The following is a 12,290-nucleotide window of genomic DNA, read 5'->3' on the forward strand; positions in this document are numbered from 1 at the left end:
TAGTCAGGGCAGGAGCTAATAAAGACGTGTATAATTTTGGTTGCCAAATGGGGGCGGGGTGGGAATGTTGCATACTGGGCTCTGACATGCGGAAAGAAAAGGCCTACCGTAAAGGTGGTGAATGTGACCGAGAGGCTCCACCGCTGCTCTCCAACACAGGGTCATGCTGACTCTGGTTTCTCTTCATAACGCACAAGTCTTTCGCCTTTTACTAAAGACTTCCGTGGAGAGGAACAAACATGAGTTGAATATATTTTTGGCAGGGTTTGCTTCATGGCTGAGCCTTTTGAAATTGTGAAAAGTCAAAGAGCAGTCTAGGTCAGAAATCAAGCGTCCACAAAGGAGAGCTCGGGCGGAGGTGATAAGCAGCAGCCATCGTTATGCACACCTCCAAATGTGGCACCATATCAAGTGAGATTTGTGCCAAGAGCCTGGCGTGGACATCCAACACTTGGGGATTATCGCTTCTCGGCCTTTTGGCTAAGATCAAGTGTAGTATCTGTTCTTATCAGTTTAATATCTGATATGTCCTCTATATGAGGACTACATATTAAGCAGATTTTTGGCAAGAGGAGCAGAAATGTGGAGCTTGCTCCCTTCTCTCCACGCATCGACCTAGCATTGCAGTGCCGCTGGGAACGGTGCACTCTCTTCTTACCCTGTAGAAAAGCAAACACTCAAGACCTGCTGGGAGACTTGGTGAGAAACCAGAGTCAGTTATTTGGACCCAATGTAAGTGGTTCAGGGATCTATCGCTTAAACAGGCTTAAAAGCCAATCACAGTAGTCAGGGCAGGAGCTAATAAAGACGTGTATAATTTTGGTTGCCAGATGGGGGCGGGGTGGGAATGTTGCATACTGGGCTCTGACATGCGGAAAGAAAAGGCCTACCGTGAAGGTGGTGAATGTGACCGAGAGGCTCCACCGCTGCTCTCCAACACAGGGCCATGCTGACTCTGGTTTCTCTTCATAACGCACAAGTCTTTCGCCTTTTACTAAAGACTTCCGTGGAGAGGAACAAACATGAGTTGAATATATTTTTGGCAGGCTTTGCTTCATGGCTGAGCCTTTTTAAATTGTGAAAAGTCAAAGAGCTGTCTAGGTAAGAAATCAAGCGTCCACAAAAGAGAGCTCGGGCGTAGGTGATAAGCAGCAGCCATCGTTATGCACACCTCCAAATGTGGCACCATATCAAGTGAGATTTGTGCCAAGAGCCTGGCGTGGACATCCAACACTTGGGGATTATCGCTTCTCGGCCTTATGGCTAAGATCAAGTGTAGTATCTGTTCTTATCAGTTTAATATCTGATATGTCCTCTATATGAGGACTACATATTAAGCAGATTTTTGGCAACAGGAGCAGAAATGTGGAGCTTGCTCCCTTCTCTCCACGCATCGACCTAGCATTGCAGTCCCGCTGGGAACGGTGCACTCTGTTCTTACCCTGTAGAAAAGCAAACACTCAAGACCTGCTGGTAGACTTGGTGAGAAACCAGAGTCAGCTATTTGGACCCAATGTAAGTGGTTCAGGGATCTATCGCTTAAACAGGCTTAAAAGCCAATCACAGTAGTCAGGGCAGGAGCTAATAAAGACGTGTATAATTTTGGTTGCCAGATGGGGGCGGGGTGGGAATGTTGCATACTGGGCTCTGACATGCGGAAAGAAAAGGCCTACCGTGAAGGTGGTGAATGTGACCGAGAGGCTCCACCGCTGCTCTCCAATACAGGGCCATGCTGACTCTAGTTTCTCTTCATAACGCACAAGTCTTTCGCCTTTTACTAAAGACTTCCGTGGAGAGGAACAAACATGAGTTGAATATATTTTTGGCAGGCTTTGCTTCATGGCTGAGCCTTTTGAAATTGTGAAAAGTCAAAGAGCTGTCTAGGTCAGAAATCGAGCGTCCACAAAGGAGAGCTCGGGCGGAGGTGATAAGCAGCAGCCATCGTTATGCACACCTCCAAATGTGGCACCATATCAAGTGAGATTTGTGCCAAGAGCCTGGCGTGGACATCCAACACTTGGGGATTATCGCTTCTCGGCCTTTTGGCTAAGATCAAGTGTAGTATCTGTTCTTATCAGTTTAATATCTGATATGTCCTCTATATGTGGACTACATATTAAGCAGATTTTTGGCAAGAGGAGCAGAAATGTGGAGCTTGCTCCCTTCTCTCCACGCATCGACCTAGCATTGCAGTGCCGCTGGGAACGGTGCACTCTGTTCTTACCCTGTAGAAAAGCAAACACTCAAGACCTGCTGGTAGACTTGGTGAGAAACCAGAGTCAGCTATTTGGACCCAATGTAAGTGGTTCAGGGATCTATCGCTTAAACAAGCTTAAAAGCAAATCACAGTAGTCAGGGCAGGAGCTAATAAAGACGTGTATAATTTTGGTTGCCAAATGGGGGCGGGGTGGGAATGTTGCATACTGGGCTCTGACATGCGGAAAGAAAAGGCCTACCGTGAAGGTGGTGAATGTGACCGAGAGGCTCCACCGCTGCTCTCCAACACAGGGCCATGCTGACTCTGGTTTCTCTTCATAACGCACAAGTCTTTCGCCTTTTACTAAAGACTTCCGTGGAGAGGAACAAACATGAGTTGAATATATTTTTGGCAGGCTTTGCTTCATGGCTGAGCCTTTTGAAATTGTGAAAAGTCAAAGAGCTGTCTAGGTCAGAAATCAAGCGTCCACAAAGGAGAGCTCGGGCGGAGGTGATAAGCAGCAGCCATCGTTATGCACACCTCCAAATGTGGCACCATCTCAAGTGAGATTTGTGCCAAGAGCCTGGCGTGGACATCCAACACTTGGGGATTATCGCTTCTCGGCCTTTTGGCTAAGATCAAGTGTAGTATCTGTTCTTATCAGTTTAATATCTGATATGTCCTCTATATGAGGACTACATATTAAGCAGATTTTTGGAAAGAGGAGCAGAAATGTGGAGCTTGCTCCCTTCTCTCCACGCATCGACCTAGCATTGCAGTGCCGCTGAGAACGGTGCACTCTGTTCTTACCCTGTAGAAAAGCAAACACTCAAGACCTGCTGGTAGACTTGGTGAGAAACCAGAGTCAGCTATTTGGACCCAATGTAAGTGGTTCAGGGATCTATCGCTTAAACAGGCTTAAAAGCCAATCACAGTAGTCAGGGCAGGAGCTAATAAAGACGTGTATAATTTTGGTTGCCAAATGGGGGCGGGGTGGGAATGTTGCATACTGGGCTCTGATATGCGGAAAGAAAAGGCCTACCGTGAAGGTGGTGAATGTGACCGAGAGGCTCCACCATTGCTCTCCAACACAGGGCCATGCTGACTCTGGTTTCTCTTCATAACGCACAAGTCTTTCGCCTTTTACTAAAGACTTCCGTGGAGAGGAACAAACATGAGTTGAATATATTTTTGGCAGGCTTTGCTTCATGGCTGAGCCTTTTGAAATTGTGAAAAGTCAAAGAGCTGTCTAGGTCAGAAATCAAGCGTCCACAAAGGAGAGCTCGGGCGGAGGTGATAAGCAGCAGCCATCGTTATGCACACCTCCAAATGTGGCACCATCTCAAGTGAGATTTGTGCCAAGAGCCTGGCGTGGACATCCAACACTTGGGGATTATCGCTTCTCGGCCTTTTGGCTAAGATCAAGTGTAGTATCTGTTCTTATCAGTTTAATATCTGATATGTCCTCTATATGAGGACTACATATTAAGCAGATTTTTGGAAAGAGGAGCAGAAATGTGGAGCTTGCTCCCTTCTCTCCACGCATCGACCTAGCATTGCAGTGCCGCTGAGAACGGTGCACTCTGTTCTTACCCTGTAGAAAAGCAAACACTCAAGACCTGCTGGTAGACTTGGTGAGAAACCAGAGTCAGCTATTTGGACCCAATGTAAGTGGTTCAGGGATCTATCGCTTAAACAGGCTTAAAAGCCAATCACAGTAGTCAGGGCAGGAGCTAATAAAGACGTGTATAATTTTGGTTGCCAGATGGGGGCGGGGTGGGAATGTTGCATACTGGGCTCTGACATGCGGAAAGAAAAGGCCTACCGTGAAGGTGGTGAATGTGACCGAGAGGCTCCACCGCTGCTCTCCAATACAGGGCCATGCTGACTCTAGTTTCTCTTCATAACGCACAAGTCTTTCGCCTTTTACTAAAGACTTCCGTGGAGAGGAACAAACATGAGTTGAATATATTTTTGGCAGGCTTTGCTTCATGGCTGAGCCTTTTGAAATTGTGAAAAGTCAAAGAGCTGTCTAGGTCAGAAATCGAGCGTCCACAAAGGAGAGCTCGGGCGGAGGTGATAAGCAGCAGCCATCGTTATGCACACCTCCAAATGTGGCACCATATCAAGTGAGATTTGTGCCAAGAGCCTGGCGTGGACATCCAACACTTGGGGATTATCGCTTCTCGGCCTTTTGGCTAAGATCAAGTGTAGTATCTGTTCTTATCAGTTTAATATCTGATATGTCCTCTATATGTGGACTACATATTAAGCAGATTTTTGGCAAGAGGAGCAGAAATGTGGAGCTTGCTCCCTTCTCTCCACGCATCGACCTAGCATTGCAGTGCCGCTGGGAACGGTGCACTCTGTTCTTACCCTGTAGAAAAGCAAACACTCAAGACCTGCTGGTAGACTTGGTGAGAAACCAGAGTCAGCTATTTGGACCCAATGTAAGTGGTTCAGGGATCTATCGCTTAAACAAGCTTAAAAGCAAATCACAGTAGTCAGGGCAGGAGCTAATAAAGACGTGTATAATTTTGGTTGCCAAATGGGGGCGGGGTGGGAATGTTGCATACTGGGCTCTGACATGCGGAAAGAAAAGGCCTACCGTGAAGGTGGTGAATGTGACCGAGAGGCTCCACCGCTGCTCTCCAACACAGGGCCATGCTGACTCTGGTTTCTCTTCATAACGCACAAGTCTTTCGCCTTTTACTAAAGACTTCCGTGGAGAGGAACAAACATGAGTTGAATATATTTTTGGCAGGCTTTGCTTCATGGCTGAGCCTTTTGAAATTGTGAAAAGTCAAAGAGCTGTCTAGGTCAGAAATCAAGCGTCCACAAAGGAGAGCTCGGGCGGAGGTGATAAGCAGCAGCCATCGTTATGCACACCTCCAAATGTGGCACCATCTCAAGTGAGATTTGTGCCAAGAGCCTGGCGTGGACATCCAACACTTGGGGATTATCGCTTCTCGGCCTTTTGGCTAAGATCAAGTGTAGTATCTGTTCTTATCAGTTTAATATCTGATATGTCCTCTATATGAGGACTACATATTAAGCAGATTTTTGGAAAGAGGAGCAGAAATGTGGAGCTTGCTCCCTTCTCTCCACGCATCGACCTAGCATTGCAGTGCCGCTGAGAACGGTGCACTCTGTTCTTACCCTGTAGAAAAGCAAACACTCAAGACCTGCTGGTAGACTTGGTGAGAAACCAGAGTCAGCTATTTGGACCCAATGTAAGTGGTTCAGGGATCTATCGCTTAAACAGGCTTAAAAGCCAATCACAGTAGTCAGGGCAGGAGCTAATAAAGACGTGTATAATTTTGGTTGCCAAATGGGGGCGGGGTGGGAATGTTGCATACTGGGCTCTGATATGCGGAAAGAAAAGGCCTACCGTGAAGGTGGTGAATGTGACCGAGAGGCTCCACCATTGCTCTCCAACACAGGGCCATGCTGACTCTGGTTTCTCTTCATAACGCACAAGTCTTTCGCCTTTTACTAAAGACTTCCGTGGAGAGGAACAAACATGAGTTGAATATATTTTTGGCAGGCTTTGCTTCATGGCTGAGCCTTTTGAAATTGTGAAAAGTCAAAGAGCTGTCTAGGTCAGAAATCAAGCGTCCACAAAGGAGAGCTCGGGCGGAGGTGATAAGCAGCAGCCATCGTTATGCACACCTCCAAATGTGGCACCATCTCAAGTGAGATTTGTGCCAAGAGCCTGGCGTGGACATCCAACACTTGGGGATTATCGCTTCTCGGCCTTTTGGCTAAGATCAAGTGTAGTATCTGTTCTTATCAGTTTAATATCTGATATGTCCTCTATATGAGGACTACATATTAAGCAGATTTTTGGAAAGAGGAGCAGAAATGTGGAGCTTGCTCCCTTCTCTCCACGCATCGACCTAGCATTGCAGTGCCGCTGAGAACGGTGCACTCTGTTCTTACCCTGTAGAAAAGCAAACACTCAAGACCTGCTGGTAGACTTGGTGAGAAACCAGAGTCAGCTATTTGGACCCAATGTAAGTGGTTCAGGGATCTATCGCTTAAACAGGCTTAAAAGCCAATCACAGTAGTCAGGGCAGGAGCTAATAAAGACGTGTATAATTTTGGTTGCCAAATGGGGGCGGGGTGGGAATGTTGCATACTGGGCTCTGATATGCGGAAAGAAAAGGCCTACCGTGAAGGTGGTGAATGTGACCGAGAGGCTCCACCATTGCTCTCCAACACAGGGCCATGCTGACTCTGGTTTCTCTTCATAACGCACAAGTCTTTCGCCTTTTACTAAAGACTTCCGTGGAGAGGAACAAACATGAGTTGAATATATTTTTGGCAGGCTTTGCTTCATGGCTGAGCCTTTTGAAATTGTGAAAAGTCAAAGAGCTGTCTAGGTCAGAAATCGAGCGTCCACAAAGGAGAGCTCGGGCGGAGGTGATAAGCAGCAGCCATCGTTATGCACACCTCCAAATGTGGCACCATATCAAGTGAGATTTGTGCCAAGAGCCTGGCGTGGACATCCAACACTTGGGGATTATCGCTTCTCTGCCTTTTGGCTAAGATCAAGTGTAGTATCTGTTCTTATCAGTTTAATATCTGATATGTCCTCTATATGAGGACTACATATTAAGCAGATTTTTGGCAAGAGGAACAGAAATTTTGAGCTAGCTCCCTTCTCTCCACGCATCGACCTAGCATTGCAGTGCCGCTGGGAACGGTGCACTCTGTTCTTACCCTGTAGAAAAGCAAACAGTCAAGACCTGCTGGGAGACTTGTTGAGAAACCAGAGTCAGCTATTTGGACCCAATGTAAGTGGTTCAGGGATCTATCGCTTAAACAGGCTTAAAAGCCAATCACAGTAGTCAGGGCAGGAGCTAATAAAGACGTGTATAATTTTGGTTGCCAGATGGGGGCGGGGTGGGAATGTTGCATACTGGGCTCTGATATGCGGAAAGAAAAGGCCTACCGTGAAGGTGGTGAATGTGACTGAGAGGCTCCACCGCTGCTCTCCAACACAGGGCCATGCTGACTCTGGTTTCTCTTCATAACGCACAAGTCTTTCGCCTTTTACTAAAGACTTCCGTGGAGAGGAACAAACATGAGTTGAATATATTTTTGGCAGGCTTTGCTTCATGGCTGAGCCTTTTGAAATTGTGAAAAGTCAAAGAGCTGTCTAGGTCAGAAATCAAGCCTCCACAAAATAGAGCTCGGGCGAAGGTGATAAGCAGCAGCCATCGTTATGCACACCTACAAATGTGGCACCATCTCAAGTGAGATTTGTGCCAAGAGCCTGGCGTGGACATCCAACACTTGGGGATTATCGCTTCTCGGCCTTTTGGCTAAGATCAAGTGTAGTATCTGTTCTTATCAGTTTAATATCTGATATGTCCTCTATATGAGCACTACATATTAAGCAGATTTTTGGCAAGAGGAGCAGAAATGTGGAGCTTGCTCCCTTCTCTCCACGCATCGACCTAGCATTGCAGTGCCGCTGGGAACGGTGCACTCTGTTCTTACCCTGTAGAAAAGCAAACACTCAAGACCTGCTGGGAGACTTGGTTAGAAACCAGAGTCAGCTATTTGGACCCAATGTAAGTGGTTCAGGGATCTATCGCTTAGACAGGCTTAAAAGCCAATCACAGTAGTCAGGGCAGGAGCTAATAAAGACGTGTATAATTTTGGTTGCCAAATGGGGGCGGGGTGGGAATGTTGCATACTGGGCTCTGACATGCGGAAAGAAAAGGCCTACCGTGAAGGTGGTGAATGTGACCGAGAGGCTCCATCGCTGCTCTCCAACACAGGGCCATGCTGACTCTGGTTTCTCTTCATAACGCACAAGTCTTTCGCCTTTTACTAAAGACTTCCGTGGAGAGGAACAAACATGAGTTGAATATATTTTTGGCAGGCTTTGCTTCATGGCTGAGCCTTTTGAAATTGTGAAAAGTCAAAGAGCTGTCTAGGTCAGAAATCAAGCGTCCACAAAGGAGAGCTCGGGCGGAGGTGATAAGCAGCAGCCATCGTTATGCACACCTCCAAATGTGGCACCATATCAAGTGAGATTTGTGCCAAGAGCCTGGCGTGGACATCCAACACTTGGGGATTATCGCTTTTCGGCCTTTTGGCTAAGATCAAGTGTAGTATCTGTTCTTATCAGTTTAATATCTGATATGTCCTCTATATGAGGACTACATATTAAGCAGATTTTTGGCAAGAGGAGCAGAAATGTGGAGCTTGCTCCCTTCTCTCCACGCATCGACCTAGCATTGCAGTGCCGCTGGGAACGGTGCACTCTGTTCTTACCCTGTAGAAAAGCAAACACTCAAGACCTGCTGGGAGACTTGGTGAGAAACCAGAGTCAGCTATTTGGACCCAATGTAAGTGGTTCAGGGATCTATCGCTTAAACAGGCTTAAAAGCCAATCACAGTAGTCAGGGCAGGAGCTAATAAAGACGTGTATAATTTTGGTTGCCAGATGGGGGCGGGGTGGGAATGTTGCATACTGGGCTCTGACATGCGGAAAGAAAAGGCCTACCGTGAAGGTGGTGAATGTGACCGAGAGGCTCCACCGCTGCTCTCCAACACAGGGCCATGCTGACTCTGGTTTCTCTTCATAACGCACAAGTCTTTCGCCTTTTACTAAAGACTTCCGTGGAGAGGAACAAACATGAGTTGAATATATTTTTGGCAGGCTTTGCTTCATGGCTGAGCCTTTTGAAATTGTGAAAAGTCAAAGAGCTGTCTAGGTCAGAAATCAAGCGTCCACAAAAGAGAGCTCGGGCGGAGGTGATAAGCAGCAGCCATCGTTATGCACACCTCCAAATGTGGCACCATATCAAGTGAGATTTGTGCCAAGAGCCTGGCGTGGACATCCAACACTTGGGGATTATCGCTTCTCGGCCTTTTGGCTAAGATCAAGTGTAGTATCTGTTCTTATCAGTTTAATATCTGATATGTCCTCTATATGAGGACTACATATTAAGCAGATTTTTGGCAAGAGGAGCAGAAATGTGGAGCTTGCTCCCTTCTCTCCACGCATCGACCTAGCATTGCAGTGCCGCTGGGAACGGTGCACTCTGTTCTTACCCTGTAGAAAAGCAGACACTCAAGACCTGCTGGGAGACTTGGTGAGAAACCAGAGTCAGCTATTTGGACCCAATGTAATGGTTCAGGGATCTATCGCTTAAACAGGCTTAAAAGCCAATCACAGTAGTCAAGGCAGGAGCTAATAAAGACGTGTATAATTTTGGTTGCCAGATGGGGGCGGGGTGGGAATGTTGCATACTGGGCTCTGACATGCGGAAAGAAAAGGCCTACCGTGAAGGTGGTGAATGTGACCGAGAGGCTCCACCGCTGCTCTCCAACACAGGGCCATGCTGACTCTGGTTTCTCTTCATAACGCACAAGTCTTTCGCCTTTTACTAAAGACTTCCGTGGAGAGGAACAAACATGAGTTGAATATATTTTTGGCAGGCTTTGCTTCATGGCTGAGCCTTTTGAAATTGTGAAAAGTCAAAGAGCTGTCTAGGTCAGAAATCAAGCGTCCACAAAGGAGAGCTCGAGCGGAGGTGATAAGCAGCAGCCATCGTTATGCACACCTCCAAATGTGGCACCATATCAAGTGAGATTTGTGCCAAGAGCCTGGCGTGGACATCCAACACTTGGGGATTATCGCTTCTCGGCCTTTTGGCTAAGATCAAGTGTAGTATCTGTTCTTATCAGTTTAATATCTGATATGTCCTGTTTATGAGGACTACATATTAAGCAGATTTTTGGCAAGAGGAGCAGAAATGTGGAGCTTGCTCCCTTCTCTCCACGCATCGACCTAGCATTGCAGTGCCGCTGGGAACGGTGCACTCTGTTCTTACCCTGTAGAAAAGCAAACACTCAAGACCTGCTGGTAGACTTGGTGAGAAACCAGAGTCAGCTATTTGGACCCAATGTAAGTGGTTCAGGGATCTATCGCTTAAACAGGCTTAAAAGCCAATCACAGTAGTCAGGGCAGGAGCTAATAAAGACGTGTATAATTTTGGTTGCCAGATGGGGGCGGGGTGGGAATGTTGCATACTGGGCTCTGACATGCGGAAAGAAAAGGCCTACCGTGAAGGTGGTGAATGTGACCGAGAGGCTCCACCATTGCTCTCCAACACAGGGCCATGCTGACTCTGGTTTCTCTTCATAACGCACAAGTCTTTCGCCTTTTACTAAAGACTTCCGTGGAGAGGAACAAACATGAGTTGAATATATTTTTGGCAGGCTTTGCTTCATGGCTGAGCCTTTTGAAATTGTGAAAAGTCAAAGAGCTGTCTAGGTCAGAAATCGAGCGTCCACAAAGGAGAGCTCGGGCGGAGGTGATAAGCAGCAGCCATCGTTATGCACACCTCCAAATGTGGCACCATCTCAAGTGAGATTTGTGCCAAGAGCCTGGCGTGGACATCCAACACTTGGGGATTATCGCTTCTCGGCCTTTTGGCTAAGATCAAGTGTAGTATCTGTTCTTATCAGTTTAATATCTGATATGTCCTGTTTATGAGGACTACATATTAAGCAGATTTTTGGCAAGAGGAGCAGAAATGTGGAGCTTGCTCCCTTCTCTCCACGCATCGACCTAGCATTGCAGTCCCGCTGGGAACGGTGCACTCTGTTCTTACCCTGTAGAAAAGCAAACACTCAAGACCTGCTGGTAGACTTGGTGAGAAACCAGAGTCAGCTATTTGGACCCAATGTAAGTGGTTCAGGGATCTATCGCTTAAACAGGCTTAAAAGCCAATCACAGTAGTCAGGGCAGGAGCTAATAAAGACGTGTATAATTTTGGTTGCCAGATGGGGGCGGGGTGGGAATGTTGCATACTGGGCTCTGACATGCGAAAAGAAAAGGCCTACCGTGAAGGTGGTGAATGTGACCGAGAGGCTCCACCGCTGCTCTCCAACACAGGGCCATGCTGACTCTAGTTTCTCTTCATAACGCACAAGTCTTTCGCCTTTTACTAAAGACTTCCGTGGAGAGGAACAAACATGAGTTGAATATATTTTTGGCAGGCTTTGCTTCATGGCTGAGCCTTTTGAAATTGTGAAAAGTCAAAGAGCTGTCTAGGTCAGAAATCGAGCGTCCACAAAGGAGAGCTCGGGCGGAGGTGATAAGCAGCAGCCATCGTTATGCACACCTCCAAATGTGGCACCATCTCAAGTGAGATTTGTGCCAAGAGCCTGGCGTGGACATCCAACACTTGGGATTATCGCTTCTCGGCCTTTTGGCTAAGATCAAGTGTAGTATCTGTTCTTATCAGTTTAATATCTGATATGTCCTCTATATGAGGACTACATATTAAGCAGATTTTTGGCAAGAGGAGCAGAAATGTGGAGCTTGCTCCCTTCTCTCCACGCATCGACCTAGCATTGCAGTGCCGCTGGGAACGGTGCACTCTGTTCTTACCCTGTAGAAAAGCAAACACTCAAGACCTGCTGGGAGACTTGGTTAGAAACCAGAGTCAGCTATTTGGACCCAATGTAAGTGGTTCAGGGATCTATCGCTTAAACAGGCTTAAAAGCAAATCACAGTAGTCAGGGCAGGAGCTAATAAAGACGTGTATAATTTTGGTTGCCAAATGGGGGCGGGGTGGGAATGTTGCATACTGGGCTCTGACATGCGGAAAGAAAAGGCCTACCGTAAAGGTGGTGAATGTGACCGAGAGGCTCCACCGCTGCTCTCCAACACAGAGCCATGCTGACTCTGGTTTCTCTTCATAACGCACAAGTCTTTGGCCTTTTACTAAAGACTTCTGTGGAGAGGAACAAACATGAGTTGAATATATTTTTGGCAGGCTTTGCTTCATGGCTGAGCCTTTTGAAATTGTGAAAAGTCAAAGAGCTGTCTAGGTCAGAAATCAAGCGTCCACAAAGGAGAGCTCGGGCGGAGGTGATAAGCAGCAGCCATCGTTATGCACACCTCCAAATGTGGCACCATCTCAAGTGAGATTTGTGCCAAGAGCCTGGCGTGGACATCCAACATTTGGGGATTATTGCTTCTCGGCCTTTTGGCTAAGATCAAGTGTAGTATCTGTTCTTATCAGTTTTATATCTGATATGTCCTCTATATGAGGACTAC

General features: G+C 47.0%; 32 non-coding genes across 32 annotated transcripts in view; all 32 read left to right on the forward strand.

The window, feature by feature from the left end:
- Window positions 1-167: 167 nt before the first annotated feature.
- On the forward strand, window positions 168-282 carry LOC133016876 (U5 spliceosomal RNA). Its single transcript, XR_009682228.1, has one exon. It is a non-coding gene; the product is annotated as a U5 spliceosomal RNA (small nuclear RNA).
- Window positions 283-460: 178 nt separating this feature from the next.
- LOC133017290 (U2 spliceosomal RNA) lies at window positions 461-652 on the forward strand. The gene has a single exon (XR_009682611.1). It is a non-coding gene; the product is annotated as a U2 spliceosomal RNA (small nuclear RNA).
- A 298-nt stretch (window positions 653-950) lies between these two features.
- LOC133016574 (U5 spliceosomal RNA) lies at window positions 951-1,063 on the forward strand. Its single transcript, XR_009681941.1, has one exon. It is a non-coding gene; the product is annotated as a U5 spliceosomal RNA (small nuclear RNA).
- A 180-nt stretch (window positions 1,064-1,243) lies between these two features.
- LOC133016287 (U2 spliceosomal RNA) lies at window positions 1,244-1,435 on the forward strand. The gene has a single exon (XR_009681676.1). It is a non-coding gene; the product is annotated as a U2 spliceosomal RNA (small nuclear RNA).
- A 298-nt stretch (window positions 1,436-1,733) lies between these two features.
- Window positions 1,734-1,846, forward strand: LOC133016858 (U5 spliceosomal RNA). The gene has a single exon (XR_009682210.1). It is a non-coding gene; the product is annotated as a U5 spliceosomal RNA (small nuclear RNA).
- Window positions 1,847-2,026: 180 nt separating this feature from the next.
- On the forward strand, window positions 2,027-2,218 carry LOC133016293 (U2 spliceosomal RNA). The gene has a single exon (XR_009681682.1). It is a non-coding gene; the product is annotated as a U2 spliceosomal RNA (small nuclear RNA).
- A 298-nt stretch (window positions 2,219-2,516) lies between these two features.
- LOC133016575 (U5 spliceosomal RNA) lies at window positions 2,517-2,629 on the forward strand. Its single transcript, XR_009681942.1, has one exon. It is a non-coding gene; the product is annotated as a U5 spliceosomal RNA (small nuclear RNA).
- Window positions 2,630-2,809: 180 nt separating this feature from the next.
- Window positions 2,810-3,001, forward strand: LOC133016265 (U2 spliceosomal RNA). The gene has a single exon (XR_009681655.1). It is a non-coding gene; the product is annotated as a U2 spliceosomal RNA (small nuclear RNA).
- Window positions 3,002-3,299: 298 nt separating this feature from the next.
- On the forward strand, window positions 3,300-3,412 carry LOC133016576 (U5 spliceosomal RNA). The gene has a single exon (XR_009681943.1). It is a non-coding gene; the product is annotated as a U5 spliceosomal RNA (small nuclear RNA).
- A 180-nt stretch (window positions 3,413-3,592) lies between these two features.
- LOC133016266 (U2 spliceosomal RNA) lies at window positions 3,593-3,784 on the forward strand. The gene has a single exon (XR_009681656.1). It is a non-coding gene; the product is annotated as a U2 spliceosomal RNA (small nuclear RNA).
- Window positions 3,785-4,082: 298 nt separating this feature from the next.
- LOC133016859 (U5 spliceosomal RNA) lies at window positions 4,083-4,195 on the forward strand. The gene has a single exon (XR_009682211.1). It is a non-coding gene; the product is annotated as a U5 spliceosomal RNA (small nuclear RNA).
- Window positions 4,196-4,375: 180 nt separating this feature from the next.
- LOC133016295 (U2 spliceosomal RNA) lies at window positions 4,376-4,567 on the forward strand. The gene has a single exon (XR_009681683.1). It is a non-coding gene; the product is annotated as a U2 spliceosomal RNA (small nuclear RNA).
- A 298-nt stretch (window positions 4,568-4,865) lies between these two features.
- Window positions 4,866-4,978, forward strand: LOC133016578 (U5 spliceosomal RNA). The gene has a single exon (XR_009681945.1). It is a non-coding gene; the product is annotated as a U5 spliceosomal RNA (small nuclear RNA).
- A 180-nt stretch (window positions 4,979-5,158) lies between these two features.
- LOC133016267 (U2 spliceosomal RNA) lies at window positions 5,159-5,350 on the forward strand. Its single transcript, XR_009681657.1, has one exon. It is a non-coding gene; the product is annotated as a U2 spliceosomal RNA (small nuclear RNA).
- A 298-nt stretch (window positions 5,351-5,648) lies between these two features.
- On the forward strand, window positions 5,649-5,761 carry LOC133016579 (U5 spliceosomal RNA). Its single transcript, XR_009681946.1, has one exon. It is a non-coding gene; the product is annotated as a U5 spliceosomal RNA (small nuclear RNA).
- A 180-nt stretch (window positions 5,762-5,941) lies between these two features.
- Window positions 5,942-6,133, forward strand: LOC133016268 (U2 spliceosomal RNA). Its single transcript, XR_009681658.1, has one exon. It is a non-coding gene; the product is annotated as a U2 spliceosomal RNA (small nuclear RNA).
- A 298-nt stretch (window positions 6,134-6,431) lies between these two features.
- Window positions 6,432-6,544, forward strand: LOC133016580 (U5 spliceosomal RNA). Its single transcript, XR_009681947.1, has one exon. It is a non-coding gene; the product is annotated as a U5 spliceosomal RNA (small nuclear RNA).
- A 180-nt stretch (window positions 6,545-6,724) lies between these two features.
- On the forward strand, window positions 6,725-6,916 carry LOC133016421 (U2 spliceosomal RNA). Its single transcript, XR_009681803.1, has one exon. It is a non-coding gene; the product is annotated as a U2 spliceosomal RNA (small nuclear RNA).
- A 298-nt stretch (window positions 6,917-7,214) lies between these two features.
- Window positions 7,215-7,327, forward strand: LOC133016581 (U5 spliceosomal RNA). Its single transcript, XR_009681948.1, has one exon. It is a non-coding gene; the product is annotated as a U5 spliceosomal RNA (small nuclear RNA).
- A 180-nt stretch (window positions 7,328-7,507) lies between these two features.
- On the forward strand, window positions 7,508-7,699 carry LOC133016346 (U2 spliceosomal RNA). Its single transcript, XR_009681731.1, has one exon. It is a non-coding gene; the product is annotated as a U2 spliceosomal RNA (small nuclear RNA).
- Window positions 7,700-7,997: 298 nt separating this feature from the next.
- LOC133016582 (U5 spliceosomal RNA) lies at window positions 7,998-8,110 on the forward strand. The gene has a single exon (XR_009681949.1). It is a non-coding gene; the product is annotated as a U5 spliceosomal RNA (small nuclear RNA).
- Window positions 8,111-8,290: 180 nt separating this feature from the next.
- On the forward strand, window positions 8,291-8,482 carry LOC133016315 (U2 spliceosomal RNA). Its single transcript, XR_009681703.1, has one exon. It is a non-coding gene; the product is annotated as a U2 spliceosomal RNA (small nuclear RNA).
- A 298-nt stretch (window positions 8,483-8,780) lies between these two features.
- LOC133016583 (U5 spliceosomal RNA) lies at window positions 8,781-8,893 on the forward strand. The gene has a single exon (XR_009681950.1). It is a non-coding gene; the product is annotated as a U5 spliceosomal RNA (small nuclear RNA).
- Window positions 8,894-9,073: 180 nt separating this feature from the next.
- Window positions 9,074-9,265, forward strand: LOC133017317 (U2 spliceosomal RNA). Its single transcript, XR_009682635.1, has one exon. It is a non-coding gene; the product is annotated as a U2 spliceosomal RNA (small nuclear RNA).
- Window positions 9,266-9,562: 297 nt separating this feature from the next.
- Window positions 9,563-9,675, forward strand: LOC133016584 (U5 spliceosomal RNA). The gene has a single exon (XR_009681951.1). It is a non-coding gene; the product is annotated as a U5 spliceosomal RNA (small nuclear RNA).
- Window positions 9,676-9,855: 180 nt separating this feature from the next.
- On the forward strand, window positions 9,856-10,047 carry LOC133016393 (U2 spliceosomal RNA). Its single transcript, XR_009681776.1, has one exon. It is a non-coding gene; the product is annotated as a U2 spliceosomal RNA (small nuclear RNA).
- Window positions 10,048-10,345: 298 nt separating this feature from the next.
- Window positions 10,346-10,458, forward strand: LOC133016585 (U5 spliceosomal RNA). The gene has a single exon (XR_009681952.1). It is a non-coding gene; the product is annotated as a U5 spliceosomal RNA (small nuclear RNA).
- A 180-nt stretch (window positions 10,459-10,638) lies between these two features.
- LOC133016400 (U2 spliceosomal RNA) lies at window positions 10,639-10,830 on the forward strand. The gene has a single exon (XR_009681783.1). It is a non-coding gene; the product is annotated as a U2 spliceosomal RNA (small nuclear RNA).
- A 298-nt stretch (window positions 10,831-11,128) lies between these two features.
- LOC133016861 (U5 spliceosomal RNA) lies at window positions 11,129-11,241 on the forward strand. Its single transcript, XR_009682213.1, has one exon. It is a non-coding gene; the product is annotated as a U5 spliceosomal RNA (small nuclear RNA).
- Window positions 11,242-11,420: 179 nt separating this feature from the next.
- On the forward strand, window positions 11,421-11,612 carry LOC133017318 (U2 spliceosomal RNA). The gene has a single exon (XR_009682636.1). It is a non-coding gene; the product is annotated as a U2 spliceosomal RNA (small nuclear RNA).
- A 298-nt stretch (window positions 11,613-11,910) lies between these two features.
- On the forward strand, window positions 11,911-12,023 carry LOC133016966 (U5 spliceosomal RNA). Its single transcript, XR_009682315.1, has one exon. It is a non-coding gene; the product is annotated as a U5 spliceosomal RNA (small nuclear RNA).
- Window positions 12,024-12,203: 180 nt separating this feature from the next.
- The window catches only part of LOC133016223 (U2 spliceosomal RNA), a 192-nt gene continuing 105 nt past the window's right edge, over window positions 12,204-12,290 (forward strand). The window contains exon 1 of the small nuclear RNA XR_009681616.1: window positions 12,204-12,290. This exon is cut by the window's right edge and continues 105 nt beyond it. This is a non-coding gene — a small nuclear RNA (U2 spliceosomal RNA).

This window comes from Limanda limanda, chromosome 12 (assembly GCF_963576545.1).
Source record: "Limanda limanda chromosome 12, fLimLim1.1, whole genome shotgun sequence".
Taxonomy (NCBI): domain Eukaryota; kingdom Metazoa; phylum Chordata; class Actinopteri; order Pleuronectiformes; family Pleuronectidae; genus Limanda; species Limanda limanda.